A 10,152-nucleotide genomic window follows, 5' to 3' on the forward strand; every position below is an offset into this window, starting at 1 on the left:
TTGAGAGTCAATTGGAAGTTATGGAAAAAAGATTACAAACATGAGTCAAAAATACGTTTTTTAACATCTGCGATATCTGGTAGGCTAATCAAATAATGTATACCAATTGCATAATGTAACACAACACATTACACTAGCCAATGATTATTTGTCGAAACAATGCTGTGGTAATTGTTTCAGCAGGCCAACAATTGCATCTGAAAGCCTATACAAGTCTGACTTGTCTTCCCCCCTTACACCAACAGTTGTCTATACACATTATTTAGCTAGATGTTCTTGAAGCATCCAGTTGAAAAAATGGTGTCTCAGTGTTCTGTTGGTGTTATTATTAATGAAGCGTGTCATAAAAGTATGTATGGAGTGTATCCTAAAGACATTACTTTAATCGAATATTACAGTGAAGAAGAAAAAGTGTTGTTTTACTTACGAGTCAGTCCAGAGGTCAAATCAACATGCAAGTTCCATGAAATGAAATACTTAAAAAAAATTTCATCACGTTTTTGGTCAGTCTCTTTTTGAGAAACATAAAAAAACCTATAACAAAAGGTCTGCGAGAAATAACATTTTCTCATTATTCTAAAAATAAAAGCCCTTTTGTCAATCTCATACCAGTAAAATCATTGTGTCCAACATGTTATTCTAAGATATTTGTAATTAACAAGAGAAAGGAAAGTGAAACCTCAGATACAGAATTTTGTGACTTATCAGCAACCTTTAAAAAAGGAGATACAGCTTGTGAAATCCTGGGTATATCACCTGCTAGTAAAATTAGAAAACTAAGTCAAGATAAAAGACCAAATGCCTTGAATACAAAATCGAGAAGGTGGCAACTACAATCAAAAAGAATTTGGAAATTTCAGTTCAAAATACAATTTGTACTAAAACAATGGAAGTTGGTGGCAGACAGGCCTTTACAAATGTCTGCTTGTGTCTGTGTATGTGCGGATGGATATGAGGGTGTGGGCGAGTGTATACCTGTCCTTTTCTTCCCCCTAAGGTAAGTCTTTCCGCTCCCGGGATTGGAATGACTCCTTACCCTCTCCCTTACAACCCACATCCTTTCGTCTTTCCCTCTCCTTCCCTCTTTCCTGATGAAGCAACAGTTTGTTGCGAAAGCTTGAATTTTGTGTGTATGTTTGTGTGTCTATCGACGTGCCAGCGCTTTCGTTTGGTAAGTCACATCATCTTTGTTTTTAGGTATATTTTTCCCATGTGGAATGTTTCCCTCTAAAATATATATATATATATATATATATATATATATATATATATATATATAAAAAAAAAATCAAAGATGATGAGACTTACCAAACAAAAGCGCTGGCAGGTCAATAGACACACAAACACACACACAAAATTCTAGCTTTCGCAACCAACGTCAGGAAAGAGGGAAGGAGAGGGAAAGACGAACGGATGTGGGTTTTAAGGGAGAGGGTAAGGAGTCATCCCAATCCCGGGAGCGGAAAGACTTACCTTAGGGGGAAAAAAGGACGGGTATACACTCGCGCACACACACACACACACACACACACACACACACACACACACATATCCATCCACACACACACAGACATAAGCAGACATTTGTAAAGGCAAAGAGTTTGGGCAGAGATGTCAGTCGAGGCGGAAGTAAAGAGGCAAAGATGTTGTTGAAAGACAGGTGAGGTATGAGCGGCGGCAAATTGAAATTAGCGGAGGTTGAGGCCTGGCGGGTAACGAGAAGAGAGGATCTACTGAAGGGCAAGTTCCCATCTCCGGAGTTCTGACAGGTTGGTGTTAGTGGGAAGTATCCAGATAACCCGGACGGTGTAACACTGTGCCAAGATGTGCTGGCCGTGCACCAAGGCATGTTTAGCCACAGGGTGATCCTCATTACCAACAAACACTGTCTGCCTGTGTCCATTAATGTGAATGGACAGTTTGTTGCTGGTCATTCCCACATAGAAAGCTTCACAGTGTAGGCAGGTTAGTTGGTAAATCACGTGGGTGTTTTCACACGTGGCTCTGCCTTTGATCGTGTACACCTTCCGGGTTACAGGACTAGAGTAGGTGGTGGTGGGACGGTGCATGGGACGGGTTTTATACCGGGGGCGGTTACAAGGGTAGGAGCCAGAGGGTAGGGAAGGTGGTTTGGGGATTTCATAGGGATGAACTAAGAGGTTACGAAGGTTAGGTGGACGGCGGAAAGACACTCTTGGTGGAGTGGGGAGGATTTCATGAAGGATGGATCTCATTTCAGGGCAGGATTTGAGGAAGTCATATCCCTCCTAGAGAGCCACATTCAGAGTCTGATCCAGTCCCGGAAAGTATCCTCTCACAAGTGGGGCACTTTTGTGGTTCTTCTGTGGGAGGTTCTGGGTTTGAGGGGATGAGGAAGTGGCTCTGGTTATTTGCTTCTGTACCAGGTCGGGAGGGTAGTTGCGGGATGCGAAAGCTGTTTTCAGGTTGTTGGTGTAATGGTTCAGGGATCCCGGACTGGAGCAGATTCGTTTGCCACGAAGACCTAGGCTGTAGGGAAGGGACCGTTTGATGTGGAATGTGTGGCAGCTGTCATAATGGAGGTACTGTTGCTTGTTGGTGGGTTTGATGTGGACGGACGTGTGAAGCTGGCCACTGGACAGATGGAAGTCAACGTCAAGGAAAGTGGCATGGGATTTGGAGTAGGACCAGGTGAATCTGATGGAACCAAAGGAGTTGAGGTTGGAGAGGAAATGCTGGAGTTCTTCTTAACTGTGAGTCCAGATTATGAAGATGTCATCAATAAATCTGTACCAAACTTTGGGTTGGCAGGCCTGGGTAACCAAGATGGCTTCCTCTAAGCGACCCGTGAATAGGTTGGCGTACGAGGGGGCCATCCTGGTACCCATGGCTGTTCCCTTTAATTGTTGGTATGTCTGGCCTTCAAAAGTGAAGAAGTTGTGGGTCAGGATGAAGCTGGCTTCCCTACACCTGCCACCCTACCTAAAACCCCTTTCCTCAATACCTTAGCCAGCTTCATCCTGACCCACAACTTCTTCACTTATAATCTAACACCCAAACTGAGTGAACAAATTTCTCAAATGTTCAATGAGCGATGTACTAAAAACGAATAACAAGAGAACTATATAATGTAATTAGCAGCCTTATTTTCAATTTAAAAAGTAAGTAATCATAGATATGATTAAATTATGTACTGTAACTGATATTTTTTATTCCATAAGCCTAGATATAGCAGATGTTAAAAAACGTATTTTTGATCTTGTTTGTAATTTTTTACCCTGACTTTCAATTGAATCTCAAAGTTGAAATTTATACTGAAGTTTGATATCATAAAAGTCTATTAACTGCGAAATTTTAAGACTTTTATTTGGTCCCCCAACAAAGATATTGCAGACCACAAAATGGAAAAATTAAAAATACCATTTTTTAAAATAGTGTATCTTTTTAAGTGTAAGATGCTCACCACTGATACTCTATAAAAAGTAACTATACTATACAGTGTAATAGCAGAAAAAAATTTAAAGCTGAGAAATTAATCTTTCTTTGGGAAATTACTGTTCAAAAATTGTGTTTTTTTTTTAATTTGTGGCTGATAACTATGAACTATTAAAAATATATTAAAGAATACATTCAGCTAAGTGATAATCATGTTAATTTGTAGCCCAGAGTGTGTTGAACTAAATGCACTCTATTTGAAAGGCTTAGGAAAATCCACTACTGAATAATTGTAAAAAATTTAGATGCTTGCAAATACAAAAAAACGCATGCAGCCTGGAACAAATATGGCCTCCATTTCAAAATAATAAACAATAATTTTTTTAAAAAAAAAGTTTTTGTGGTTACTAAACATTGGGAAATTCACCCAGCAAATATAACTTTATCTGAGATGGTCAAGCAACCAATTATTTTTTTCTTGGACCACTTGGTATGGACTGACCCTGCATTTAAGAATCACGGAAGAAGGTTAAGTACATGGAAGGCACCTGCGGAAACTGGAAAGTTTTAGAATGATTACTTAATGGTAAGAAAGGAATTTCAAAAACAGATTATAAGGTATAAGACATTTCTATCAGCAGATTTGGTCTCTGGCCATAATTTATTGATTATGAGCTCAACACAAACTGTAGCACATGCAAAATGTAGGAAATTAACAAGTTGGTGTAACGCAGTAGATTATTCCGAGTTGCAGTGAAGTAAGCAATCTTAGAATGTGTCTTGTCCTGTAGCTGGAATGGCTGGTCGTTCTCTCTCTCTCTCTCTCTCTCTCTCTCTCTCTCTCTCTCACCATCTGTATAGCTGATGATATCCCCTCGGGTTGTGAACCAGTATGGCATACAATCGAAATGCATATTCACACTCCCTATCAATCTGTAGTGGTATTATTAATTTTTACTCAATCTTTTTCATGCTCCAGGCACAGTCTGTGCTGCTACTATGACAGCACTGTTAAAAACCTCAGCTCCTTACATTCAGTACTTTCTGAGATACAAAATTTTACCTGAAAACTATGACAACTTTTCTTGTACTGCAAAACATTAAGGACTGGACTATATTTCCTTATAGTTTCATCTGAAACTATAACTAGTAAGATCAGTTATATAAATTGTTTATTTAAAATTATCTTTGTTTTCACTACAATATGTTGTTGAAGTGATCATTTTGAAAGTATTATTTAGTTATCAGGTCAGTCCATGTAAAATCCTGCAACGTTCTGGTTCCTGATCTCAGATTTTTATAATTTTTTGTACATTTGAAGTAGTAGTTGTTTGCATGAAAAACCCAAATTTAAATTTTTAGGGCCTTTCATTTTTGAATCATTAGTTTTTAAAACATTCAAAATTTATTTGTTAAAGTGTGTGCCACAATTCAAGAAGGTGTTCCCGTGATAACATATTAAAATAAATTTTATACTACCAATAAGAGCAGCACCTAATGCATAGTTTGTAGAGCTCCGGGCTTGTTACTAAGATACAATATGTTAGTAAAACAAATAAGGCTGTCAAATCATTATTTTTTATTTAGTGACAATTTATTACTTTTGTAAACCCTCATCACCAGTTTTTTTAAAGGACTCATCCCTACTACTGTGGAGGCTGAGTTTGTATGTTCATGAAACACTTCTGGTGCAGTACACCACTAAGACAATTTCTCCCTGCCACTATCACACAGCTATGCCCCACAGTCAGACAACAGAATAGGAGAACAAAGGTTCTACAACACTCCAACAAATGAGTAACAATGTCACACAACTGAGTTAAAAGGTTTACTGATCTGTGTGTCTTGACGAATAAGAAGTCTGCAACAGAACTTGTAATATAACACAAAGAAAGGCCCTCAATGGTTAAGTGCACATAATCGTAGGTAGACTTCACAGTACACAGCAAATGCAATTTTACAACAACCGTCTGTTCACTTCTAAGCACTAAACGATGTTCCCTGTCTAAGACAGCCCTGGACGATGATCCATAACCAAGTGGGCAAGAGCTGCTCTTTCATCTTCCTAGTAGGCTTCTGTCTGTTGTCGTCCGTTCATTGGCGGATTGTATTCAGACGCAACTGGCCGAGGCGGAGTCGATAACTTCATCCACAGCACCGCCCGTGGTGCTGGTGGATCTCGCGCATGTGGCGAGTCTCTATGGCAGTGGCGCCAGTCCGCATCTTTTGTGCCTGATGTGCTTTGCCGAGGCTGTGTCTTGTTCGGACAACACAGCAACCATATTATTACAATTATACACTTCAATTTAAATTCACATTTGGCTTTCCAAATCAACTGTGAAGATACTTTAACATAAACCAAACAAAACATACTCATAAAAAGACTGAATAATTTACTTAATTACACCTTCATTTTACAAATACATTAATATTAACCAATTTTACTAATTAAACAATGATGTAGCTATTATTATTTCACAGTGTTTTATTTGAATGCCTCATAAAGAGAAACATTTTGATCATCTTCATGGAGAAAGAAATTATGGTGATAAAGTAACGATCTTTAATATTAAAGTCTAAGATTATGTACTGCAGTTTTCTTTGAAATGACATAATCTAGTTCCTCCGGGCAATAATGACAGATTACTGGTGTAACAACACGTTCTTTCCCAATACAATCTGAGGCTTTTCACAGCTCTTCATCTGATAGTCTACATGCCCTACCAGTGGCAACTGTGGGATGAAGTTTTTAAATTGCAGTCAATTTATCGGGTCTTCTCGGTTATTGATCATTCCATGTGAAATCTGCCAATAAGTCAATAAATTTGAATCCCGATGATTTCTAATTTTTTTCCATTTTATTTTCCAAAATAAGACAAAAATCAATAATTAAAGATGTTTTGGACATTTCGTTTTTGAGTTGATCATTTTTACAGTTCCCTAAACTGTGCAAATTTTTGTCATATTTCAAAACCTTAAAATGGTCATGCATCAAACAGCATTTGATGTTATGACCTGAAATTTATACCATTTTGTTCAGTTTACTGTAGGCTTTAAAAATACATGTTGCTTGACCAAGCTCAATAAAATGCAAAATTTTACCAAACCAAAACTTTTGCCACATAACAGGTAGCGTGCAACCTCTGACAATAAAGTTTGGTGAATAGTCCTGCACCATTAATGAACTATGAACTACAGTTACATTACTGTCCTTCAAAATCGTCACCTCCCAGAACTATGAACTGTTGAGCTCTGCAATGCATTTCCTGGAAATTCGCAAACATTCATCCTTTGGGATGGTGTTCAAAAGCCATGCCACATTTCACTGGATGCCACGAATATTGTCAAATCTCTTTCCTTTCCAAGCGCGTTTGAGTCAAGGGAACAGGAAGAAGTCTGGAGGATTGAGATCCAGCGAGTATGGTGGATGTTAAAGTTGCAACACCCCCTTTTTTGCCAGGAACTGTTTGATGATGGTGGCTGTGTGTGAGCAAGCATTGTCGTGAGCAAACAACCAGGATTCTTGTTGTGCATACTGGAGTTGTACCCTGCGTAGACATTGCATGAAACGGGTCAAAATTTCAACATACCATGCAGAGTTCAACGCCATTCCTTCAAGTACGAATTCCTTGTGGATAAAGCCTTGACTATTGAAAAAGGTGATGAGCATCATTTTGATGCAAGATATTTTGGCTCTGACCTTTTTCCGACGAGGTGATGTTGGAAATTGCTGTTCCATGCTTTGCCGTTTTGTTTCAGGGTCATACTGGAGACACCAGGTTTCATCCTCAGTGACAATACGGGTCAAGAAGTTGGGTGTCACATCCACTGTTTCAACAAAATCCTGCAAAGCCTCTAAATGTGCCTGCTTCTGATCGTCAGTCAAGTGATGTGGCACAAGACAACAACACATTTTCCTTATCGCTAACTCCTGGGTAAGGATTTGTTGCATGGATTCATGGGTCATCTGCATTTCATCCGCTATCATGTGCACAGTTAACTGACGGTTGTTCATGATTAATGGCCTCAGTTTCTCAATGTTTTCGTCACTGATAGCAGTCGCCAGTCGTCCACTACAGGAATTGTCAGAAACACTTTCCTAGCCTCCTCGAAAACAGGCAAACCACTCATACACGTACTTCATGGACAGTGCTTGATCCCGATAAACACATACCAGCATTGCATGCTTTTCTTTCGGTGTCTTGCCAAGCTTAAAACAAAACTTGCTTTGCTCATTCACTGTAAACAGGCACTTTGTCCAACAGGTTTAACATGGAACACACACAATGCTCAACTGAACTACGGTGGGGACACGTACTCAACAACGGCTGCTACTCAGGTGCAGCGTTGTGAGTTGCCAGTGTTGCCTGATCAACTGTTCTGACTTCATTCACCAAAGTTTATTGTCAGAGGTTGTACATATTGTTAGGAGTAATATGTATTTTCCAATTTACATAACTTTTAATTTACAGGAGTTTAGTTTACATAATAAAACAAAAACAATCACTTCTATTAATAGTAATTCACCTCAGTTGAGATAAAATTAGAAAAAGCATGGTGAGCAAAATAGGACCAGGTTGCTGTGTGCACATATATCTCATTAAGCACACATACTCAGGTAACAAAGTGGCAGAAAAAGGATGCTGGTGTCAGGATTTAAAACGGTTAATCACCCAATAAAATGCTGAAAGGCCCACGTTCAAACAAAAGTACCATGCACAACCAACTGAGTGGAGTAGTGTACTTGTCATATTCCAGCAAGTGCACTTCAACATTTGTTGAGAAATTAAGCATTTATATCACATTTGTCCCACTTTGTCTCCCGATGGTGTTCATACAGTATAAAACCATGGCTTAAGAAGTGCAAAAAGAATAAAATTTGAATAACTGAAGTTGTTTTCTTAACATTAATATTAATCAGTTGTGAAAGCACAACACGATCAAATATTACCTCTCTTCAAATTGAGTGAGATAAAGTATATACACTGTCATTTTTTTTCTACGTGACAAAAGACAGGCATTCAACATAAAACAGGAGCTTGGCTAAAATATTTTATAGAGCAACAGCAGTCACAGGAACGCAAATGTACCATGAATTTATTCCTACGAGCAAAGCCTAAAGTAAAGGTAAAGCAAAAATTGTTTCTGATTTTAAGGATTTGATGTTTATAAAATTCAACTGGGTTCAGATACTGCAGCATCTGAACAATTAAAGGACTTATTGCTTGTGTCTACGACAATAGATGGTGATTGGCTTCTGTGCTATCAAGAGATGAAAAATGAGAAGCAAACCTTTTATTTATACATCCCTGTTGCCCAATTCTTTCTTTCTAATTTTACGTTGTTAAGTATTGTGGACAGAGCAAAAGTGAGTGTGGAAAACATACATAAAACATGGATGTTTTATTTCATTGAAAACAATATGACATACGTCCAGGTGCATGCTTTTGTACAAAAGCAGCCATAATAAAAGATAGGTGGTAAAGGAATTAAATTGTAATTCTGGGAATAATTCGAAGTTTACTTTGTTTTTATTTCAATTTGTTTTCTTAAATTCAAAAGTTCTGTCATAGCTACTTTCTGCAATGGTATTGAATGAGTTAAGGATTACCCCCAAGTATTTGAGGGTACGAGCTTTTGTGATTGGATGTTCAGATCACCACCCAATGGGAATTAAGCATTTCCTGCACTTAGTATAGTGCTTTATGCTGCAGATCTGTGTCTTGAGGAATCACTCAGAAACCACATTGGTGAACAGAATATGTGGAACCGTGCCACCTACATTTTGTCTAAGATGAAGAAAATCATTCATCCATTTGGTCCTTTTACCATAGTTGCGATGAGACTTCAGTCTTAAATCTTCTAGTGAAATTTTGAGATTTTTATTTTAATTCGTTTGGAGCTAGTTGCATGTGAAATTCCTGGTCAATTTACAACTCCATGTGGTGTGTTTCATGAATTTTCATAGAATATTATGGCATGCACTTCTTTCAAAGGAGACCACTAAACAATTTGATGTAGTATCTCGTACATAGTTGTGCATCAGTGACTTGTAGATCACGGAATTTATTTGGGTTGGATGTGTACATTCCGTCTGCTTAACATGTGAAGACTTGTGTTACAACAGCAGAGAACTTGTAAAGATAAGAGTTTCTAGTCATGAATGCAGACTTGATGGCTGCTTCAAATTTGTTTCAGAGGCAATAAAGCCTAATTAATTGAATGTTAAACCTTTTATGCAAGTAGTTAACACCAAATAATTTCTTAAGAACTTACAGATATTGCCCAGAAGCTCAAGTTCCATGGCCTGTATTTGGTAAGTACTTTGTTGCTTTCCATCAGCTGAGCCAGCATCTGTCAACATAAAGTAAAAGGAGTGGACTTTACGAAGCCTATCAAGGTATGCGGATGGAATTATCTGTACTGAAACTTTTTTTATGATTTTAGGAAGCAAAACTGCTATGGTCATAAGCGCCCATTCCATGGCTTAGTGACGGGTGAAAAACTGAAATTTAAATCAGCAGCAACGGGAACAAAACTCAAGGACGGAAACTAAAAACGGAAGGAAATCTTAGAAAATTGCTATTGAAAGGGGGCTGTTTTCCCCGAAAAGAGCTTAAAAAGACCGATGTCATCTCACTAACACTAATAAACTCAAGGATGCGATTGGCTGAGCGTGCGTCATCTGCTAAAAGGGTAGATATATCAGGTGACAGATGTAAATGGGCGCTTAGCAAA

At 38.3% G+C, this 10,152-nt stretch overlaps 1 protein-coding gene across 1 annotated transcript in view; it reads right to left on the reverse strand.

The window, feature by feature from the left end:
• LOC124796175 (alpha-protein kinase 1-like) overlaps positions 1-9,766 on the reverse strand; it is a 126,476-nt gene extending 116,710 nt beyond the window's left edge. Inside the window, exon 1 of the mRNA XM_047260265.1 lies at positions 9,691-9,766. The gene's annotated coding sequence lies outside the window, so the exon portion shown is untranslated. The remainder of the gene's footprint in view (positions 1-9,690) is intronic.
• Positions 9,767-10,152: the final 386 nt, after the last annotated feature.

This window comes from Schistocerca piceifrons, chromosome 4, assembly GCF_021461385.2.
Source record: "Schistocerca piceifrons isolate TAMUIC-IGC-003096 chromosome 4, iqSchPice1.1, whole genome shotgun sequence".
In the NCBI taxonomy this organism is placed as follows: domain Eukaryota; kingdom Metazoa; phylum Arthropoda; class Insecta; order Orthoptera; family Acrididae; genus Schistocerca; species Schistocerca piceifrons.